The sequence below is a fragment of the Mus pahari genome, chromosome 19 (assembly GCF_900095145.1).
Source record: "Mus pahari chromosome 19, PAHARI_EIJ_v1.1, whole genome shotgun sequence".
In the NCBI taxonomy this organism is placed as follows: domain Eukaryota; kingdom Metazoa; phylum Chordata; class Mammalia; order Rodentia; family Muridae; genus Mus; species Mus pahari.
The window spans coordinates 68,522,361-68,547,559 of NC_034608.1; the positions used below are offsets into that span (position 1 = coordinate 68,522,361).

General features: G+C 37.3%; 1 pseudogene; it reads left to right on the forward strand.

Annotated features, from left to right (window-relative positions):
* Positions 1–4,587: 4,587 nt before the first annotated feature.
* On the forward strand, positions 4,588–23,366 carry LOC110336260 (annotated as a pseudogene).
* The last annotated feature ends 1,833 nt before the right edge of the window (positions 23,367–25,199 follow it).

The following is a 25,199-nucleotide window of genomic DNA, read 5'->3' on the forward strand; positions in this document are numbered from 1 at the left end:
TTGTTATTTACCTAATTGCTGAAAAATTTCATAGTGACACCCAGGTTAGGTCCCCTAATACCAACTACTACTTCTTGTCAGTCCATAGTCATCATCTTGCTCTTCTGTTCCAGCACTTCATTAACTTCAGTAGCCCTTGACTTTCATATTTTCATAAGAAAAATGTGTCTATGAGCATAAATCTATTGTGAATATTATCTAACATTGATTTCCTCAATTCATATGTTATCTGAAATGGAAATTATATAGTAAGATATATGTAAAAACAATGCCATTGCCAAACATAAGTAAGTATTTCAAAAAAAAATAATATGTCCCTGAGATGATCAGTGAGATATTTTATTTTTGTGAAATACACTGAAGTGTAATGCAAGAAGTGTATTCATTAGTTTTAGTTAGAGTTCTGTTATAAAATAGAAGAATGGCCAGTACAATTATGAAAATTCAGGAATATACTGGGACACTTCACTCACTGTTTCATCAATTATCAGAGGTGCACAGGTTTACTTCATCCTTATCACTCCTCCCATTCATTTACACAATAATTAAAAAATAGTTTATTGATTAATTGTCAATGATAAATGACAAAAACTTATCCATAATTGTCATCATAAATATGATGAAATATGATGGACTCTATGAAGCCATTAGTAGTACAACTTTAAATGTTCTGGATGTCATCCAGACATTAATCTAAGCAAGCAAGCAAATCAAAAAGATGGTTGTCACAGTATGTGACAACTAGAAATATTATAATTATAATTCTATTTGTAACAAATATACTCTTTTGATATTGGTAAAACATCCAAGACATGAGCTAAAAGATGTTAGTATACGAAAGTTTTAAAAGGGAAAGAGCAGTGAATAATAAATCTTATTATAAAATACCATTCACTACCATAAAACTTTCCTGTACAAAATATATAATATTTCTATGGGGATGGAGTGTGTTCAAGATAAGTTGTCCATTTTCATCATTTTCTGCCTGATAATATTCAATACATTCACATCTTTTAAAATAAATCTTCAGAGCAATATTATGTTGCACATTTGTTCTCACAGAGAATAAATAGCGTTTCATTGGGTACTTATATTTCTAATAAATACTTACATAGTGTCAGATAGACTTGTCAAGATGCTATACTGTTGAATAAAACGGACAATCTATCAAGCAGATAGTTGGTGCCTATAATGAATACTGGGAAAGAGCAACATTAACATCGATTGTAATAACAATCCAACATAATTTTATAAATTCAGGTAGTTCCACAGCTCCTAAAATGCAGTAATTTACATGCAAACAGGCATGACAGTATTATTCTATTACCAATTATAATCTAACATACATTTCTAAGTTTCTGGCTACATCTAAAAATGCAATTAATGTGGAGGTTTAAGAACAAAGTGAAGTTTGCAATAAAAATTATGCTAATAAATGCTGGATATCTGAAACAAGAAATTAGTAGTAAACTCATCTTCATATGAATAAAACCACAATTGATTGTGGATATAATAGTACTTTTTTTATATGTAATGCTATTAAAATTAAAATTTACATTGAAATTGATACAAAGAAATATTCCTTCATATGACAAATACTCTAGTTCATAACATGAAGAAAACTTTATGTTCATGTTTCCAATACTTTGAGAAAATACATTCATTGAGCATTCAAAGTTTTAGAGGGCTTTAATGACTCATAATTGGGTCCTTCTCCTTTCTTCTATGTTATCTTACCATGCAAAATTAGAAAAAAATAGGATGCATGCTTCAAATTAAAAATAATATTGAATATCATCTTTGGATGAGCTTCTTAAGGTTGTGAACCTTTAGTTAATATTTTTCTAAGTTACTAATCAACAAAATTAGAAGAACAAATTTTACAGTTGTTCATAGATATGTTTTTTTAGGATACATACATTGTAGCAGATTTGATCACATTATATAGATATAGATATAGATATAGATATAGATATAGATATAGATATAGATATAGATATAGATATAGGTGATATAGATCTAGATGATATAGTTATAGATATACATATACATATACATACATATAGGTAGATGATAGATAGATAGATATGTTTGTATGTGTGTGTGCATGTGTACATAGATATATGTGTGCATAATATTCACATGAATATACAACATTCTTGGAGAGAGTTACTTTCTATAATATTTTGCAATTATGCCTAAAGATATCTTTATGTAGAGAAACAGGTTTAGGCAGAGAAAGTGCATCTTAATTTGGCTCATAAAACTAGCAAAGGACAGTCTTTCTTTAGTCTGAGATTAGGGAATGGAATAGCATTTAAAAATAGTGTAAATATTTCTGATAAAGAAATTGATAATGCGTTTATACCGCATTATTCATTTCTTTATGCATTAAGTTTGTGTTTGGAACAACCCATTACCATATTAAAGATGAGGCTTTGCAGCGCAGTAGTGTGGTTATATAACTTGAGTCCTTATGTAGTAGAAACAGAAACATCCTAGTTCATGGTCAACCTCAGAGATACAGAAAGCTCCAACCAACCTAAATGGCATGACACCCTTTTCAAGTACTTATTTTTGTTTTGTTTTGTTTTTTTTTTAATAGAAATTTAACATTAAATTATACCTGAACTTTTTTCCAAGATTCAATATTTGAAAGGAAAATGTCGCAAAACATTTGGACTTGGAACTTAACCTGTAAATAAGTCTTTTTTATCCATTAATTAATTTATTTATTCATTTTATGTCCTGACCACTGCCCTACCTCTCGGTCCCCCCTTAGAGAGTTTCTTTCCCCATCTTCCCTTCTCTTCTCTTCTGAGATGGTGTCTGGCCATCATATCTCTGAAGAGTTAGTTTTATCTTAGCCCACTGAGACTAGAAAAGGCAGCACAGTTGCGGAATAAATTCCACCTACAAGCAACAGCTTTAGGAACTGCCCCCATGCAGTTCTTGGGGACCAACATGAAGACTGAACTGCACATCTGCTACATGGATACCAGTAGTCTCTGTCCACATTGAGTATGTACTTTAGTTGGTGGTTCAGTCTCTGAGCTCCAAAGGGTCCAGGTTAGTTAACTCTGTTGGTCTTCCTGTGGAGTCTCCATTCCCTTCAGTGCCCTCAACTCTGTCCCCATCTCTTCCCTAAGAGTCCTGGGCTTTGGTCCAATATTTGCCTATGGGTCTCTGCATCTGTTTTAGTTATGTGCTGGGTAGAACTTCTCAGGATAGCAATGCTAGACTTCTGTCTGCATTCATAACAGAGTATCATTAATTGTGTCAGTTATTGGTGCTTGCCCATGGGGATGAGTCTCAAGTTGGGCTGATTTTGTTTTTCCCATTCCCCCAGTCTCTATCTTTATCCTGGTGTTTTTTTGGTTTTTGCTGTTGTTAGTTTGTTTTTTGTTTTATTGACAAGACAAACTTTGGGTCAAAAGTTTTGTTGGTGTCCTTATCTCTCCACTTGGAGTCCCGCCTGTCTTTAGGGGGTGACATCTTCCAGCTCCACAGTGCTGTGTATCTCAGCTAAGGGCATGATCATTGGCTCCTGGAAGCCTCCCCCATCCCAAGTAACTGGCACTTCCTAGAGATTTCCCCATTGCTCCCAACCCCAGAAGCAAGAGATTTCCTTTCATTCTCCTGGTCCTCTGGTCCTCTCTCCTGCCTTTCCACACACCTGATCCTGCCCCCCTCCCCTCATACCCTGCCACATCTCTTCTCCCACCCAGTTCTCTCACTCTCTTTGACTCCTATTATTGTACATTCTAAATGATATTCAGGCATCCTTGCTTGGGCCTTTCTCTGTGTTTAGCTTCTTTGAGTCTATGCAGTATATGATGGGTATCTTATAATTTATGGTTAATATCCAATTATTAGTGAGTACATAGAAGGTCCTTTTGGATCTGGGTTACTTCACTCTGGATAATAATTTCTAGTTTCATCCATTTGCCGGGAAAATTCAGGATGACTCTGTTTTTAATAGCTGAATAGTATCCTACTGTGTAAATGAACCACATTTTCTGTATTCATTCTTGTTTGACAGGCACCTTAGTTATTTCCAGCTTCTCATTATTATGAATAAAGCTGCTATGACCATAGTGGAATATGTGTCCTTGAGGAATGGTCATGCATCTTTTGGGTATATGCCCAGGGTTGGTATAGCTGGGTCTTCAGGTGGAACTATTTTCTATTTTCTGAAGAACAGCTAAATTGATTTATATAGTCATTTATGGGTCATACTAAATATATGAAAATTGCAGAAAGAAAATATGAAGGAAACATTAGCATCTGTTTGCAATTAATACTCAGATCCACACTGCCCTGTGAAATTAAAAAAAAAAATGCTTTGGTTGATGATTTCATGCATTTGGTTGAGCTCATTTATAATTAAGTTTGGTTGCCTAATCCTAAAATTAAGGTACTAAGTGTTTTCAAATTACTGACCTCAGTAACAAAAATCAAAATTTAAGTTTATGTCATTTCTATCATTTTATTAATCATATTCAACTCTACACATGCAGGAATATGAAAGGTAGCCTTCTTCCTGGTTGACCTTGAAACCCTGAATAACTTGAAGGGATGATAGGCATGTCGCCTGTTCCCAAGCACCAGGCCCCTGTCACTCGTCACAGCCCTCTATGGATTTGTGGCCATCAGTCATGTAAGGGCCAAACCCCTGCACTTGTAGAGGATGTGATTTGTAGTTTCATAGGCTCAAGAGAGATATCAATTTTAATGAGGTAACTAGAGGCCTAGAGGACTTAACCAATAAGATTTCCTTCTCAGACACTTTTCCCTGCAAAATGAATTTAATCTTAGGCCTACCCTGAGAAGTGGGGTACAATTTTACTCATCCACTTTCTAACATTGCAATAAATGTCTTAAAATCATGGACTGCCTCTTTTCATCAGGATCCACCATGGGAAGCCATGGAGATGGCCTTCACCTACAGAGGGCCCATCTAATCTCCTGTAGAAGGCCTCTCTGTGCTCCCAGTCTGGGTACCACCAAGCCCAAGCCCAAGACTGCTGTTCCCTGAGCCAAGAACTCTTTGCTCGGACCAGTCAGGGTTCCCCTGTTTTCCCTGCAGCACATAGGTCCCTACTCAGTTCTCAGCTCTTCTGTAGTTACCAGCAGTGCATGGATGTTCTAGAGCCTCAGAAAGAGACAGCTCCAACCTCCTCACAGGCCTGGAGAGCCACAAGCCAGCTCTGGCTGTTCATATTGTGCTTCCCCACCCCTGTAGCAGTGTCCCAAGGAGCTGCCGTATGGCCCAGCACCTACCTTGTACCCTTGTATGTTAAGCAGGGTCAGCTTTCCATGTCCTGCCTCCCTAGAGGCAGAGTGAACTTGGGGCTCCAATAACCCTGTACACACACACACACACACACACACACACACACACATACACACAAACACAGACACAGGGGGGTAGAAGTGACAGGGGAGGGGAGGGGAAGAAGGTTGGGGACAGACAGAGTATAACCACTACCACAAAGATACAGCAGAGTTTAAGTCTGTTGTTTTATAAGTAACCATAAAGAAAGAAATTTAATATACTGGTGAAATAGTTCACATAGAATTTCATTCAAATTTAAGTAATAAGTATGTGATTATGAAAATGAAAAACAAATCTACAAAAATACAGTGTACCTGAATTTCCTAAATGGTAACCACACAATATCCAGGACTGTAAAATTTATTTCTTAAGGAGGAATAGTCAGACATTTCAGTGCTTTATGAAACAGTCAAAACTACATAACCAAATGTTCAAGCATTTTCAATACTGCAATCTAATAAGACTCTGTGTATAATTTGTATATGTGGACAAACTGTGTAAATGAATCTCTCTGAAAAAATTAGTTGGAAGATCAAAAAGAAAGCCTAGTAAGTTCTGATATTGAAAGATATCAATAGATTTGAAAACTGTGTACTATCATAATTTTGCTATAATATGATAAACAAAAGACTGGAGTGAGTAGATGAAATATAAGAATAATATATCAATATTTCTGAATTTCTATCAGGATAACCACTAGTGCAATTTAGTAAGACAGAAAATGTTACTAGGAATTCAGGTGCATAAATCCTGAGTTCAAAAATCAACAAAAATAATCAATTGGAAATATTAATGCATGGATTTTTTTTTTTTTTTGGTAAATTGACATTGAGCTCAGTCAGAATTGTAAAATGACCCCCAAACCTTAAGTCATGTATTTGGAGGTTGAATGACAGATGACAGCTCAGAATGAGACCGTATAGGAGAGAGAGTAGAGGAGATTTCTCAATTGGATTGTGCCATTGGGTCAGGTTGCTTTTAGTGGTTTTCTTATTTTGTACTTACAACATCACAGGAAAAACTCTATGTAAAGCAAAATATATCCAACCATTGCTCAATGTTTGTTAAGGACAATGTAGGTAGAATAAAGATACAGTAAGTTTCCTATTACATTTCTTTAAAGCTATGAATATTATCTCCTTCAAATTTTGGTGTGATCATTAAAGTAGATATATTTTCATAAATATTTATTCAGTATTAAGTTATTGGTATTAAAAATTCCTTTTCAGGAGCCTACTTCCTATTGAGAAAATGTAAATTTAAATTGTTTCTGTCAGTGAACTTTAATTTCGTAGAGTTTTAAGTACCTTAATCTGTCACAATTATTTTATGGAAAAAATAAGAAATAAATGATCATATTTCATTGTCAGTATCTTAAATATGTTCAAAATGCAAATGAAATAATAAATTGATATCCTTAGAAAAATTGATATATTATTAATTATTTTTCATATCACACTGATCTTACCAGTCACTCAAGCACAATTTTCTGTTTTGCTTTGGTTTAAATGCTTTGATCATGATTAGAAATGCAATCTCTTTAGGTATTCCCAACCCACCTACCATAGTTAAATGCCTGATAAGTTTCTTAGGATTTATGATTTGGAAAGATTTATAAGAGTGATCATTTCAAATGAGAAATTCCAAATTGATGAATGTAATATAAAGTCCTCAATTATAATGCTATCTATTTAGATTATGTGCTCAATAATCCATGATAAAACTTTTCTTGAAGAAATACTAATGTATTATGTATAAAACAAGTGAATAAAGTTGATTAGAAATACTAACCCTAGTATTAACAAAAATAGACTATGATAATAAAATGATTTGTTGACCTTTCCTTATTAATTGGTGTTCTGCATATGATATATTATTAATATGAGTCTATCTCTATACCCTGAATAATTTTCTTCAATGCTTACAGAATTAAATTGTATTTTTCATTATTTTTCCCTTGAGTTACATTCTGTAAAATATTTTTCTACATCAATTAACTGCCAAACTAATAAATATAAATGTTCTTTTTCTTTTTTTCTTTTTTCTAATGTTTATTTTCTTTTTATATTTCCTGTCCCCTGTCTCCATGAGGATGTCCCCACCCCCTTCCCACTAGATCTCCAAACTCCCTGGGACCTCCAGTCCCTTGAGAATTAGGTGCATCTTATCTGACTAAACCCAGACCCAGAAGTCCTTTACTGTATGTATGTTTGGGGCTTCATATTAGCTGGTGTATGTTATTGGTTTGGTGGTGCAGTGTTTGAGAGATCTCTGGGGTCCCGATTAATTGAGAATGCTGGTCCTATAGGGTCACCAGCTTCTTCCAGCTTTTCCCTAATTCAACCACAGAGGTCAGAAGCATCTGTCCTTTGGTGGAATGCAAATATCTGCTTCTGACTCTTTCAGATGCCTGTTGGGTCTTCCGGAGTGCATTCATCCTAGGTCCCTTTTTATGAGCACTCCACAGCCTCAGTAATAGTGTCAGGCCATGGGACCTCCACTTGAGCTGGATCCCACTTTGGGCTGGACCTTATTTTCCTCAGGCTCCTCTCCATTTCCATCCCTGCAGTTCTTTCAGACAGGAACAATTATGGGTCAAAGTTTTAACTGTGGAATGGCAACCCTATCCCTCACTTGATGGAAGTAAGCTCGAGACTAGCATACTGCCATGGACTCTAAGTACAATGGTTGATGGTCCCACGCCCCCCACAGTGAGCCAGCAGTTGAAAGCAGAGGTATACAGCAGCCTGAAGCTCTCTTGAGTTCTGACCCAAGATGACTGGTTAAATTGCAAAATTACCCTTACCCAGGGCAACAACAGGATATCTGAGACAAGCTTCAGTGATAGTCCAAAATTTATGGAACCTCAGAAACCAGAAAATTTGAACCAGACCAGTGACTGATAATGAGTATGACCAATAACAGCAATGAGTATTTGCCTATAAAACAGTTTAAACTCTGTCTGTCTGTCTGTCTGTCTGTCTGTCTGATGAGTAAATGGTCATGGAGAGGTAGGAAGGTAGCTGTATATAGTAGCATTAGAGTGGTGGACAGGGAAGCAAGTCATTGACAAATAGAGCTTGCAGGGTAGTATGGAACAGACTGGAGCTCACACGGGCTCTGGCCCAGAATGCCCTGCTCTGTCTCAAAATTGCCTTGTCTTCTCTGAGCAATAGAAGATTGTCTGAATTGGAGAAAAGTTCTTTGCTTTTGTTTTTTGTTTGTTTATTTGTTTGTTTGTTTGTTAGAGTGGGTACCTTCAAAAGACCTACACGGTTCTGGATGCTGCTGGAGGTCACATTGGTGTCAATGGTCTGTGATACCACCAGAGGTCAGTATTACCACTGGAGGTCATGCAGACATCTGGGCTGCCACCTGAGGTCATGTTGTGTCCCTGTTGCTGCTGGAGGCCTTGTAGGAGTCTATGATCCATGCTGTCTCTTGTTGTTATGGACAAGGAAGCTTCTTTTCCAGTGGTATTGATGACTGTAGAGTCATAATTAAGAATGAGAGACATTTAAGGCTTCTGTAATAACCCCCTTTCCTCCCCACAAAAGGAAAGTTTAGACAGGAAGCCATTGAAGGGAATCCTTAATATATCATCCTGAGTGAGGTAACTCAAACCCAAAAGCACATGCATGGTGTGTACTCAGAAATAAGTAGATGTTAGCCAGAAGAAGAAGAAGAAGAAGAAGAAGAAGAAGAAGAAGAAGAAGAAGAAGAAGAAGAAGAAGAAGAAGAAGAAGAAGAAGAAGAAGAAGAAGAAGAAGGAGGAGGAGGAGGAGGAGGAGGAGAAGAAGAAGAAGAGGAGAAGGGAGGAACCTAGGAGATGGGCTCTCCAAGTTCTGTCTCCACAGGGTATCAAATGAATTTTCAAAAGTCCATTTTAAATTTATTGCCTGGGTATTCTTTCATTAATAAATTGTAACTAAATAAGGTTGCTTTAATTCATATATACTTTCTATATGTCGTATTTCATGGCATGCCTTCATATAGTATGTTTTAGATCAAAGTCTATCAGAGAGTATCAGTCTGGACTAAATCATCTCAAGATTCAATGAGCTCAGATGTACTTGTGCTTGGTGGAATGTGAAGCTAAGACCAAGAGACAGACTAGGGTGGAAACAAGTGCACTAGTACAGTACAGGGGAGATTAGTAAGATAAGTGCTCTAATTTTAGAAACCTAATCATAAAGATACAATTTCATGAATGTTGTGGTCTGTTTGTCAGAGGATAATTACATAGTTCAGCCCACATTTAATGGAAGGGAATGATACAAGACTAAATATTAATAGAGGCAAAAACAATAAATAAAAGACAATCATGAGAGAAGTAAGTCTCCTTTTTGTGTATGTATTTCTTTTCCCTTGCATTGCTATTGCTTGGGGACACTGAAAAGCTGACAGCTTTCTAGTATGATATTTCGATAACTTTGTGTCATAAAGGTGGTTTCCACTGTCTATATTAATTCAAAATCACCCAACAAAGGGCTTTGCAACTGAGTGAGTACCAGAGAAGCCAAATAAAGAGCATGAAATTGATGAGCATTTCTACTTGTCTTCCTTAGTTTTATCTCTATTACTTCAGTTTAATTTTCTTTACTAATTACTGTAGAGTCATTCAAGCCTGTGAAGAGAAAAAGGCATAAGAGAACAGGATGTGGAAACTGCTGATTACAATGCAGCATTGACTTCTGTGAATAAAGCAGGAGAGAGTATGGAGATTAGGTATCAGGAATTTCAGGCTTCAGAGTCAAACTGATAAAAATGTTCAAATTAAAATTAGAGTAATCTAGTGCTGGCATCGATGGCTTCGTTTGTGGTGGTCGGGCTGCTGTACGCCTTCTAGGCAAGACATTGCAATATGACCACTGACCTTTTAGAATGAATGCAGTGGCTGTGATACTCATCGGTGCCTGTGAAGTAACTGCCCCACCCCTCAGTGCAATTGGATTTAATGGTCTGAGAACAGGACAACTTCATTGGGTATTGAGACATTAGTCCAATAGACATTATTTTGTTCCTTTATTTGTTGCCACTTGTAAATACTAATTTTAAATAATTATTTCATTATATAATATCTTTTTAAAATATTTATTACACTTCATTTGCAGTTTCAAAATTTATTATGGCATCATTCTTAGCAATTACTCATTTTACAGTATTAAATTTCTTTTAGTATTAATTTCCTAGCATTCTTTCCTAAATAGAATACATTTTACTTAAGAATATATTGACTTCCTCTGGTATGATTCTATTCTGCATGTCTGCTCTGAAAAGCAGTAATCAGTCATATCTACACACCAAAAATTGTCCCTCCCCTTCATGGAAGACTCTACGGACATGCAGGACCCTCTGAACTTATTTTTGGCTGAAAATTATACTCTAAGGATAGTGATGAACATAAGCAACAATTATCCATAAGAGCAGTGATGTTAATGGCAGCACCAAAGAATGAATTGCCGTAAGACAATAATAGGCAGCGTACACTGAAAGATACCAAAGGAACCTGTTGGTTGTAAATGTGTTGGTTGTATCTATAATTGGAGTTTCAGAGAATTGTGACTGGTACCATAATTTGATTGAAATGTGGTTCAGGGCCAGTGCACATTATTGGTGAGCAGCTTGTAGCTAGAGAGGAAAAGCAGGGATACACATATAAATGAATGACAGGGAAAATAATGATTATGATGACAGTGAAAAAGATTATGATGATGTTGAAGATAATTTGATGAGGAAGAAATGAAAGAAAAAGCAATCTGTTAAAGATATCTGTATGAGCTATTTCAACTAAAATCACATGGAAAGCAAACAAGAATGGAAAACCTTTTTCCTTTTTTTTTTTTTTTTATCTTGGGTATTCTAAGTTTCTGGGCTAATATCCACTTATCAGTGAGTGCATATTATGTGTATTCTTTTGTGACTGGGTTACCTCACACAGGATGACATTCTCCAGATCCATCCATTTGCCTAAGAGTTTCATAAATTCATTGTTTTTAATAGCTGAGTAGTACTCCATTGTGAAAATGTACCACATTTTGTGTACCCATTCCTCTGTTGAGGGACATCTGGGTTCTTTCCAGCTTCTGGCTATTATACATAAGGCTGCTATGAACATAGTGGAGCATGTGTCCTTATTACAAGTTGGAACATCTTCTGGTTACATGCCCAAGAGTAGTGTTGCTGGATTGCAAGATGGTACAACCACTCTGGAAATCAGTTTGGTGGTTCCTCAGAAAAGTGGACATAGTACTACTGGAATATCCAACAATATCACTCCTGGAAATGTCTTTAAACCATAAACACCAAGATTAAAAGGTCAAGAATTCTAAAAAATAGAAAAACCTCCCCAATTGAGACAAAGCAATACATGTGTGATAAACAGTATTTCAATAGTGTAAAAAGGCATACACTCAATAAAATGACTCTGATTAATGCACCTTTATTGTGATTTGGTAAATGTAAAATATATGTCTGTGGTAATTAGTATTTTAGTTATTATCAATATAAGAACTATGTTTGTGCTCATTTTATTTTGAAAATATACAAAGAAATGGTTCTTTTTTTTTTTAAAGATTTATTTATTTTATGTAAGTACACTGTAGCTGTCTTCAGACACTCCAGAAGAGGGCGTCGGATCTTGTTACGGATGGTTATGAGCCAACATGTAGTTGCTGGGATTTGAACTCCGGACCTTTGGAAGAGTAGTTGGGTGATCTTACCCACTGAGCCATCTCACCAGCCCCGAAATGGTACTTTTATTAACTGTGTCATGTAACACCTGTGTTTTACTTTTTCAAGGAAGATAGAATCATAAAGTTTCTTCTTATTAAAACTAGTTTAATTTTATTTGATGCTATCTTGTTGCATATATTTAATTACCCAGTGTTATATTTTTGAAGTCAATTAAATGCTTTAACATCATGTAGCTGCTATATAATTTCAGTCATATATACGTACATATCATATGCATATAAATTTTACAATGCTGCTAGGTATTGCAGTTATGTGTGATAATAGAATTTTTAACATGAAAATAACTTTCAGCACTTTTCAGGTCCTTGGCTGCTATTATCTACCACCTCACTTCCCTTGTTACTTGTACAACGTATCTGACATAATAACTCAAAGGAGAATGTCTCATGCATCAATGTGATAGGCTTATCAGCACAGAGGTTGCATTACTGCGATACTACATGCATGATTGTGGGAACTAATTTGGGGCAATTAACATCTTGGTAAATCTGAAAACAGGCATCAAGATAGATTCAGAACAGCATTCTAACTTTCATGCTCCACCCTAGAGCCCCAACAATGTGTCCCCATCAGCTAAAACCCACTTCCTGAAGGAGTCAAAATCTCCATACGTAGTACCACCAGCTGGAGACAAATTGCTCCAGCACACAGGTTTAAGGTGGTGGGATTTCATGATATCTATCTGAAATTTTTTCTCTTAACCATTATTGTCAGGATTGTTTTGTTTTGTATTTAAAATTTATTTTTAAATTACATGTGTTTATGTGTTTATATACTTAAGAGTCTATATACCAGAAGAGGCTGGAAAAGAATACTGGAGCCCCTCGAGATGGAGCTACAGGCAATTCTGAGCCCCCCCCCCCCAAATTGGTGAGTTTTAAACTTTGTTCTTCTACAAGAACTTCAAGTGTTCTTGACTCCTAAGTCATCTCTTCTCTCTGTGTTTTAATTGTGTAAGCAAAAATATCTTTACTTTGGAATAATTCTCTCAATAGTATGTCTTAATGAACTGCTTGACAAGAAGTATTGCTGTCTAACATCAAAAAATAACTTCACATTTGCATCCAAAAATAATCCTAAAAATTTTATTTTTTTAGCTTAAACATTCTGCTACCATTAATACCTACTTTTGCCTCACAGTTCTTTATGTGGTATATTCTATAGGTAAATATAAAGGAACTTATAATAGTCATGCATTCTATAACCTCAAATTACATTTTAAATGCTTACAAATAGAATCATAGGGTTTATTATTTCTTACTCATATTCACTTTCATTAATTTCTTTCTTATAATGTTACTAGCTTTAAAAAACAAAATTTAGAGTTACACAGACTTTCAGTTAACGTTTTCCACCTAGGTAATATCTGAGAACAAGAGTTCTTTCCTTCTAAAAGACATTTTATTTATTAACTCCTGCAAGTATTGCTAACACACATTTAGTTTTTGAACAAACAATATTTTAAATTCAGGTTCAAATTGTACTTGAAGAGTCCCATGCATTTGTTATTTAAACAGTCCACTCACAGCCACCCTGAGACAGATAATCTGCTTTCCCAGTCTTCTTTGTGCAGAATATTCCCTTTTGGGGGTCATATTTTCTTTCCTTAGCTGAGCAAATATGTAACATCAGGTTGAAATGTGGACCAGAATCTACTTTCCTAAGTCAGAAACAGGAACCATCTTCTAAATGTAATTTCAAACAGCTCACCAACCAGGGCTTAATCATGACTTCACCCAATTTCATAAATTTCTTAGAGTATCTGACACTCTGGATGTTTTAAAGCCTTCACTACTACCACGTGGTAATAATGTATTATTATATGATGCACTAGACTTTATACTTCATGATTCTAGAGAGTTTTAGGCTATGTTTGTTGTCTCCAATCTCAAGTCAAATATGAACATGGGACTATTGAATAGCTGGCATAAGTGTAAACCAATAGTTTCATTATTTCTGAATCAACAAAAATTTACTGTGTTACATCAAATTCATCTCTTTGGAAACTTTATTTTCTAGAATGCTGAGAAAAAGAAAGCTCTGCCACTCTTTCAGTTTGGTAATCACAGTGTTACTTTTTATTAACTAATTAATTTAGATTTAAACAATGTTGACCCCCTTCTTGCTACCCCATCTACCAGTTCTTCACCCCATCTCCCATCCCCTTTGCTTCTGAGAGGGTGCTCCCCAACTCAACCACACACTCATATCACATACCTCTAACATTCCCCTTCCCTGAAACATCAAGTTTCTATAAAATCAAACACATCATTTTCCACTGAGGATAGGAAAGTCAGTCCTCAGATACAGATATAGCAAGGCCACTCAACAGCCAATGTATGCTCTTTGTTGGGTGGCTTACTCTCTGTGAGCTCTGAGGGGTCCAGGTTAGTTGACACTGTTGTTCTTCCTATAGGGTTGCAGTCTCCTTCAGCTCCTTCAGTCCTTCCCCTAACTCTTCCATTGGGGTGGCTGACTTCAGTTCAATGGTTTGCTGTATCTCCATCTGTCTCAGCCAGGTGCTGGTAGAGTCTCTCAGAGGAGATCCATGCTAGGCTCCTGTCTGCAAGCACAATATGTTATCAGTAACAATGTTATGGTTTGGTTGGATGGATCCTAAGTTGGGCTGGTCTCTGGATGGCCTTTCCTTAAGTCTCTGCTCCATTTTTGTTCGTGTGTGTGTGTGTGTGTGTGTGTGTGTGTTTTAGACAGGAACAATTCTGGGTCAAACCTTTCAAAGATGGGTGGGTAGCCCCATGTCTGAAATGAGAGCCATGTCTGGAAGTGGTCTGTTTTTAGGTTCCATCTCCCCATTGTTGAGCATTTTGCCTAAGGTCACCTCCATTGGATCCTGGGAGCCTCTTACATCTCTGGTATGTATATTTCTATTCACTTTCCTCACCCTCTGGGCTTCTCTCTTGTCTTCTCCAATACCTAATCCTGACTCCCTTTTTCACTCCCCTTCATGTCTCCCACACAGGTCCCTCCCTCCCTCTGCCTCCCAATGATTATTTTGTTTCCCTTTCTAAATGGGATTGAAGTATCCACACTTGAACCTTCCTTCTTGATCAGCTTCATATGATCTGTGAGTTACATCGTATATATTCTGAACTTTTTGGCCAGTATTCACTTATCAGAGAGTACATACCGTGTCTGTGCTTTTGGGTCAGGATTATTTCACTCAGGATGATACTTTCTAGTTCCATTCATTTGCATGCAAAATTCATTATGTCCTCATTTTCAATAGCTAAGAAGTATTCCAAGTGCAAATGAATCCCAATTTCTGTATTCATTCTTCAGTTGATGAACATCTGGGTTGTTTCCAGGTTCTGGGTATCACAAATAAGACTGCTATGAACATAGTGCAGCACAGTACTTGCGATGTGGTGGAACATCTTAAATCATGGAGTTTTTGAATTTTCTCCTAGGAAACAGATTCATGCATGTATATATCTTATCACATGGTAGGAAATGGATGTAGCTCAAACTTCACTTTATCAACAATGGCTTCCTCTTCTTTTCGAAAAGTGACATACTTAAAATGACTGTAGTTTCAACATATTATGCTATGCTTCTCTAATTGGGAGCATGAAAATCATGACTTTATTTGAAAATAGCTCTGACTCCCAACATAAGAAACTTGTAATTTTTCTATCACATTTATCCCTGTGAGCAGCTGAATACTGACATACCTTACTTATTGACCTACAAGATTTTGAGGACAAACAGTGTGATTGACAATTTACTTTCAAGAGTCACCTAAATGTCTATTATTATTTTTTTCTGAGAGACTTCTTGGTAAGTATGATTCGACTCTTTATTATTATTATTATTATTATTATTATTATTATTATTATTATTATATATTTTCTTTATTTACATTTCAAATGTTATCCCCTTTCCTAGCTACCCCTCTGAAAATCGACTATCCCCCCATTCCCCTGTTCCCCAACTCACCCACTCCCATTCCCAGTCCTGGCCTTCAAAAATAAAAGTATACTTCCTATGCTGGGGCATAGAACCATCACAGGACCTTGGGTCTCTCCCTTCCTTGATGACCGATTAGGCCATCCTCAGCTACATATACAGCTAGAGCCACATGTTCCACCATGTGTTTTCTTTGATTGGTGGTTTAGTTCCAAGGAGCTCTGAGGGTACTTTTTAGTTTATACTGATGTTCCTTCTATGGGGCTTCAGACCCCTTCAGCTCCTTGGGTACTTTCTCTAGCTCCTTCATTGGGTATCTTGTGCTCCATCCAATGGGTGATTGTGAGCATCCACTTCTGTAATTGCTACTCACTGGCAAAGGCCCTTAGGAGACAGTTATATCAGGCTCCTGTCAGCAGGCTCTTGTTGGCATCTGCCATAGTGTCTGGGTTTGGTGGTTGTTTATGGGATGGATTCCCATTAAGAAAGCAGCCTTAATCAAATGTATGAAATTTGAGAAAATTTATTTAAAAAAATATAGTTATCGGGGACTATAAAACATGCATGCTTAAATCAGACGTAGAGTTAAAAACAGACTCATTCTTAATTTGTTAACTACAATTGTGTTTAATATTCTCACTAGTACAAAAGTGATAGAGTCAGTATTATAACTTCTTGGTTTGGGTTACCATTTCCAAATGAATATTTTTCTTTTCTTTTCTTTTCTTTTCTTTTCTTTTCTTTTCTTTTCTTTTCTTTTCTTTTCTTTTCTTTTTCTTTCTTTCTTTCTTTCTTTCTTTCTTTCTTTCTTTCTTTCTTTCTTTTGTTTGTTTGTTTGTTTGTTTGTTTTTTCAAGACAGGGTTTCTCTGTGTAGCCCTGGCTGTCCTGGAACTCACTCTGTAGACCAGGCTGGCCTCGAACTCAGATATTCGCCTGCCTNAGACAGGGTTTCTCTGTATAGCCCTGGCTGTCCTGGAACTCACTCTGTAGACCAGGCTGGCCTCGAACTCAGAAATCTGCCTGCTTCTGCCTCCCAAGTGCTGGGATTAAAGGCATGTGCCACCACTACCTGGCCCAAATGAATATTTTTAACAGCTTCTTAAAATATAGCTTTAAATGACACCAAATTTCATGTCACATTATTGTTTGCAATAGTAATTTGCATACATCCATTGTCTTCTTTAATAGTGTATATTTGGTATCTTCTACATTTTCTCTTTTTAGTCAGAATGATTTTATCTACCAAGTAGGCATATTTGCTTATTCAGTTTCTTATTTCCAAACACATATTCTCTTTCTACCACATGTTAGCCACTCATTTTCAAATCACAATCTTGATATCTTTCTCGAATATATGAATCATTTTTACATGGCCATAATACAGTGACTAGCATTTCTTACTTGGTGCTTTCAAACAATTTTTTGAACATGTAAGAAAATTCCTTTGACATGATGTTCAATTTTTCATTGACATCATTTACCTTCCTCAGATATTCACTGCACCCTTTATGAAGCTTAATATATGGGGAACAATATTTTATTATTCATTTACAAACACAATTAATGTGTGTGTCCTTCAAACATTCTTACCAAAGTGAAACATCAACCTGTTTACATTGTAGGCTTATTCTGCACATTTATACAAGAAGTGGAATATACTTATTGTTTTTTTTTTATTAGGTTCACAGAAAATGCTGCCTAACTTTACTTAAAATAAAGAAGTCATTTCAAGGTCTCTCTTAACTCTATTCAGACTTTCTTCTACTGTCCTTTAGTAACTTCAGTTTATATCTGGTGTTCTTGATCTTTCCCAGTCAATATTTACACAACCCTGGCTATGAACTTTTTGTTCTGTTTTGTTTTTGTTGTTGTTTTTATTAGATATTTTATTCATTTACATTTCAAATGCTATCCCGAAACTCTCTTCTACCCTCCCACTGCCCTGCTCCCCAACCCACCCACTCCTGCTTCCTGACCCTGGCATTCCCATGTACTGGGGCACATGATCTTTGCAAGACCAAGGGCCTCTCCTCCCATTGATGGCCAACTAGGTCATCCTTTGCAACATATGCAACTCAAGATGCATCTCCGGGGGATGCTGGTTAGTTCATATTGTTGTTCCTCGTATAGGGATGCAGACCCCCTTTAGCTCCTTGGGTACTTTCTCTAGCTCCTTCATTAGGGGCCATATGTTCCATCCAATAGATGACTGTGAGCATCCACTTCTGAATTTGCCAGGCGCTGGCATAGCCTCACAAGCGACAGCTATATCAGGGTTCTGAGAGCAAAATCTTTGTGGCATATGCAAGGGTCTGGGTTTGGTGCTTGTATATGGAATGGATCCCCGGGTGGGGCAGTCTCTGGATGGTCTGTGCTTCCTTCCCAGCTCTCAGCTTTGTCTCTGTAACTCCTTCCATAGGTATTTTGTTCCCCATAAGTATCTACACTTTGGTCTTCTTTCTTCTTAAGTTTCATGTGTTTTGCAAATTGTATCTTGGGTAGTCTAAGTTTCTGGGCTAATATTTGCTTATCAGTGACTGCATATCATGTGTGTGATTTTGTGATTGGCTTACCTTCTTCAGGATGATAGCCTCCAGATTCTTTCATTTGCTTAAGAACTTCATGAATTCATTGCTTTAATTGCTGAGTAGTACTCCATTGTGTAAACATACCACATTTTCTGTATCTATTCCTCTGTTGAAGGTTATCTAGATTCTTTCCAGCTTCTGGCTTTTATAAATAAGGCTGCTATGAACATAGTGGAGCATGGGTCCTTATTTCAAGTTGGAATATTTTCTGGGTATATGCCCAGGATCTTCCAGTAGTACTATGTCCAATTTTCTGAGGAACTGCCAGACTGACTTCCAGAGTGGTTCTACCAGTTTGCAATTCCACCAGCAATGGAGGAGTGTTCCTCTTTCTCCACATCCTCACCAGCATCTGGTGTCACCTGCATTTTTGATCTTAGTCATTCTGACTGGTGTGAGGTGGAATCTCTGGGTTGTTTGGATTTGCATTTCCTTGATGATTAAAGATGTTGAACATTTTTTTTTCAGGTGTTTCTTAGCCATTCAGTATTCCTCAGTTGAGAATTCTTTGTTTAGCTATGTACCCCATTTTTTAATAGGGTTATTTGATTTTCTGGAGTTCAGCTTTCAGAGTTCTTTGTATATATTTGATATTAGTCCCCTATTGGATTTAGGATTAGAAAATATCCTTTTCCAATCTGTTGGTGGCCTTTTTGTCTTATTGACAGTGTCTTTTGCCTTATAGAAGCTTTGCAATTTTATGAGGCCCCATTTGTCAATTCTTGATCTTATAGTATCAGCCACTGCTGTTCTGTTCAGGAATTTTTCCCCTGTGTCCATATCTTTGAGATGTTTCCCCACTTTCTCCTCTATAAGTGTCAGTGTCGCTGGTTTCATGTGGAGTTCCTTGATCCACTTAGACTTGAGCTTAGTACAAGGAGGTAAGTATGGATCAAGTTGCACTCTTCTACATGATAACAGCCAGTTGAGCCAGCACCATTTGTTGAAAATGCTGTCTTTTTTCCACTAGATGGTTTTAGCTCCTTTGAGAAAAATCAAATGACCATAGGTGTGTGGGCATACTTCACCTACGATACCAGGTGACAGAAATGATTTGCTATAATTTCTGAGAACTTCACAGTATTTTATTAAATCACAAGTGAACATGTTGCTCTGTTTAGGAACAATATTATTTAATTCATTTGAAACTGAAAGTGCCATCTTTATTGAAATTATTTTTTTGAGTTTATATAACACCCCTTCTCCACATTTTATTTATCTCTTTAATTAAGAATAGCACTTAGTATTGGATGCTTTTTCTGTTAGCTGAGGACAAGTAAGGTTACAAAATATGCACATACATTAATAAATAAAATTAGAGACCATAATAGGTTAGATTCTGACAAATATATAGTTGTCTGTCATGAGAATAAGCAACTTGTACCATATAATACTAAAAATAATTTAGAAACAAACATTTGACCTAAGACTAAAAGAGAGAAGGTAATGATGGTAGTCAAACTTGAGTTCTGTGAGAAATGGGTTAGACAGGTATAAGAAATAGAGAAAATCCCACAAGATTGAGAAAGTGTATCATGGTTTACAAATGGGATCCCAGACAATGTGTCAAAGGGTAACCAAGAGAAGGACAAGAAGATAATGCAATCAAGGAAGATTGAGGAGTATAGACTCTTGTGTAATACTGAAGACCACATTGTCTTTGTCCTGTCAGAAAGGAACTCCTGACATTTGATCACAGAAGTAAATATCCTCAAAGTACTGCCTTAACAGTCTCCAACTTGCAAAGAAATGTATTGCAAAGAAGAAAGCAGAAAATCAAATTCAGACAGAATTCATATTTGAAGTATATATAACACAATTTACTGATAATTAGATTTGTGCTGTCAGAAAGAATAATCCAGAAAATACCACTTTCTCTTTCTCTAAAGGAGCTAGAAAATCGAGGTTATACTTAAAGAAATGAAGAAGAGTGGGTATGGACCAATTCCCACATGAAAAAGAGACCAGTAACTCAGCTCCTTATAGTTCTGTTACATTTGGAAATATTTGACAGCCATGTGGGGATCTGAGTAGGTCTTTTGAAATTATGTATATCGAGTTCATGGGGAAAATTCTGATTGGTGTTATATTTGGAGAATCCTTGCCACAGAGGTGATAATTAAAGCTTCAGAAGGTATGAGATCTCCAAGGGATGAATATTAAATAAAAAGTAAGATTATTCTAGAGTTTCAAAATTAGGAAGTAACATAAATCATAATATATATATATATATATATATATATATATATATATTGAGATATTCATGAAATAGTAATAGAAATGAGGGAATATAGCAATATAATTTCATGGAAATTGTTTGAAAATTTATTTTAAAAATTATCAGAGAGTTTACAAACTAAATATCCATTATATTTAGAATTTTATACATCAGTGATAACTTGTAATACAAATAGGTTGAGTGAATCAATGTAAGCAATGTTCTTATTGACATAGGTAGGGAGTAACTAGAGAAAGGTTTAAGACAACACAAAAATTTTGCAAGGATTGTGCTATAAGTGGAATTACAGAAGTGAAAGTTTTTCTTTGGGAAGAAAAAGACTGTTTATCTATATGTATTGTTTCTTATAAAATCAACTTAAGGTAGTGTTAATTTTGACTCACAATTTTAGGATGGAAAGTAATAGTGTCAGGAGTTTGAGACAGCCTGTTACATTATAGTGATAGCATGATATAGAGTGCAATGAATTCTGATATTCAGATACTCAACTTAATTTCTCCATTCTATTCAATCCAGGACTCTATCAATACAATGGTGTTGCATATATTTACGGTGGGTCCTCAAGCAACCTAATGTAGAAACTCCCTTAGAAAACGGACCAGATGTTTCTACTCTTGATAGTTCCAGATCCTTTCAATTGAAAATCGACCTTAATCATCCCAGGATCCAAGAGCACTCTTTTTTTACTTATGAAAAAACCATGATGGCATTGTTGATGCTGATTTTGGTGATCATGTAGAGAAAACATATTTCATATTTAAACTGATGGGTGAAGTTACCAGAAAATATTTTTATACTGAACTTGTGAAATAATATTAGTAGTCATATTGAGATGCAAGCATAGCAATTTTATCTCAGACAGTAAGACTGCATGGAAATCTAGCATGAATATCCTAGGACTAACTGTAGAATAGGCTGTCCTCAAAGAAGGAGCAATCCTCATGCCTCTACTTCCAGAGTTCTGAGATGATAAACATGATCCATCATCTATCTTAATGCATTAACATTTCTTCAGAAAGAAAAAAAAAAGTATAGTCATGGTCTGGGGGTTGTACTACATAAGTTTAACAAATCAGACACCTATTAAATTCATTTTGTGATAAAAGGAGAGTGCTATTGAGTAGTTAATTCCATGAGGAGGCAAAATGGTCTGTATGCAAATATAACAAAGAAACAGAATAGCTGTTCTCCAGGAACATTTAATTCTGTGGGGGAGTATTAACATAAAATTGAATTTAATCAATATTTCATTTTTCTTTTGCTTTGCATTACACTGACAAGCAAGATCAAACAAAAGCTAGAGAAAAGTTTACATTACTTCAATATCCCTTCTTAAGCTTTTTCCATTCTTCTTTGTAAAGCTTAATTATTCGTGTTATGAGACTAGTCCTTAGTTATCTCCAGTTTCATGATAAGCAACAAATCATTGTTATATGTTTCTCACACTGTTCATAGCCAGGTATTTGTTCTGAGTTTTTATGTCTTATATCTTTATATCTTAGCCCCAAATTTAGATATCTGAATATCTTAGTTTGATTTCCATTTTTATGATAGAGACCATGATCAAAGGAAATTCCAGAGAAAGAATTTATTGTGGCTCATGCACCATAGTCAATCACTAAGGCAAGCCAGGAAGGCACTCAAGGAAGGAACTTCGAAACAGGAATTGAAGCTGTGATCACAGAGGACTGCGACTTATTGTTTTACTCCCCAAAGTTCACTCAGTTAATCTTTCAAACAAGCACATACCAGTGGCAAGAGGTGTCACTACAAAGGACAGCCTTGGCTCTCCCAAAGACAACTTTAATGAAGAAAATGTTCCACTGGCTTACCTAAAGGCAATCAAAGGGAAGCAATTTCTCACTTAAACTCTTTCTCTCCTTACTTCTTGCCACCACTGCTTCTGGTGCCTCTGTTCCCAGAGAGATCCTGCCACTGTGGCAGGGTGATGGGCTCTTGGGCCCCACATTACTGCAGGATGAATAACTGGAGGAGATCAAGAAGGAGACTGGCTTTTCCCACAGTCCGATCACACACCTGGATAAATGGGAGAACAGGGCTTTCAGCTGGGAAGATTTCCAGAGGATTTCAGAACTTGCCATCAACCCACTAGGGGGACCGGATCATCAATGCTTTTCTCTGAGGGAGAGGATCAGGTAAACTTCCAAGGATTCATGAGAACTTTCTGACCCATGGAAAAGAACAAAGAACAAAGATGTGAATGGACTGGAACCACAGACTGCGCTTTGCTTTCAGACTCTATGATTTGGATAAAGATGACAAGATTTCCCCGTGATGAACTGTTAAAGGTACTGGGACTTATGGTCGGCATGAATATCTCAGATGAGCAGCTGGGCAATATTGCAGATAGGATCATCCAGGAGGCTGAAGAAGATGGTGATAGTGTCATGTTTTACAGAATTCGTTAAGGTTTTGGAGAAGGCAGATGTAGAACGGAAGATGAGCATCCAATTTTTTTCGCCAAAGGACAAAAACCAAATTATTCTTGCTTTCTAGTATTTAAGATCTGAAACTCCTTCTCTCCTCCAGCCTCACCCCATCCTTTCATCCCCCATTCCAAGAACACTACAGTTCTTGCACGGCAACCTGAAGTGTCTCCTGTGCATACAAACTTGCCTTTAGTGTATAAACAGGGAGTTACAGAGTGGTACCCTCTATCTATTCCTATTCAGTATTCATCTACCAGGTCTTTACTTGTAAGTACCATCTTCCTCTGTTTTCCTGCTGAGTGCCATGCATCCATCCTGTCTGAGGAAATGAAACAGGGTCTCATGTCAAGAACCAGCCAGCAAAGCTCCCACTGGAAAAGGAACATATCCATGCTGCCTTGCAGGGCAGTGAGCATGAGGGAATAAAAACACTGGGGAAAAAACCACATCCGCCAGAGTTCTGGTGCTCTGGGCTGGTGGACCCAGAAGGACTGCTGCATGCTTTCCATGAGGCCCTGGGTGAGTGTCTGGCTGTGGTAAGCCATGGAATCGCAGTTTGGTGGGTGGTGGACAAGGGGAAGACCTAGGTACCAGGTTCTCAGCTTTGGGCATCTCAGACACCGCTGGACTCCATGGAAGAGGTGAGAACCGAATGGGGGCTCCAGGGGTGGCTCGGTCAGCCTGGGGGCCAAAGGGAGGAGAGGGCATGGGGAGAGGGAGGAGCTGGGTGGTAAGAGTCCTTGGTCCTGTCCATGGCTGGAGTGCAGGAAGGCCTTCCAGTGGGAGGTTAGAAGCATTAGGGGAAAGACTGTCCCATCATTCAAGCAGGGTGGGCCTTGATGAGCAGAGACAATCTATGGTTTTAGACCTTTATTGTAGAAAGACAGGGTGGAGAGAGAGAGAGAGGCTGGCCATGGCCACATGAAGAGAAGGGGAAGGGAGAGAGAGAAGGAGAGCTAGAGAAGAGAGTAAGAAAGATGAGAGCTTAAAGAGAGCGGGGAGGGGCCAAGCAGCTCCTTTTATAGTGGGCTGGGCTATCAGGTAACTGTGGGGAGGAGCATACCTGACTATAGTCAGGTAACTGTGGGGGTGGAGTCTAGCTTGAATACCAGAAGCTTGGGACAATGTTTGCTTGACTTATAGTCACACACCTCTCCTGCAGGAGCTGTGGGGGTGGTAATTTTGACAGGAGCCAGGACTCCAGGAGACATGATCTAACACCTTCCATCCTATGTAGGTGGAAATCACCACCCATCAGATCCCCCGGGGTTCAAGGCATATGCTTGACTGGAGACCAGGCTGTCTATGCGCAGCCCACTGCCTCATACTGCCTTCCCTTCTCGAGACTCCATCATGTACCTAAGTTCTGGTGTCTGTTACTTCCAACCTCCCAATCACCTAACCTTCTCTCCATCCAGTCTTTTAGCTGCCCCCTTTTCTTTGAGATTCCATGTATTCTCCTTGACTCTGGGCTCTGCTGTTAAGCCTGTTCCTGATGTGGCAGGATAGTTAGTGGACTGGTGATTTATATCTACCTTCTGATGTGTCTCTGGGACACTGCCTATCCAGGAGCTTTTCAGAATGCACTACTACTCTTGGAAGCATGTGGACCCCTTGGTCCCCTGTATTGGTCTGTCATCACAGGGCTTAGGAACAGACATGTTCTTAAAAAGTGTTCATGGTGAAGCTTGCAGAGCCATTTTTCCTAGATGGCTTCTCAGGTCTCTCTAGTTCTGACATTTTATTTTCAAACATTTTATATATGTACACACACACACACACACACACACACACACACACACACACACACACACATTCAGAAAATAGTGTATTGCCTCTTGCCAGGAAGTATGCTTCTTTTTGGGACATTGTCACCACCTAAGTGGCTATTTTGACAATA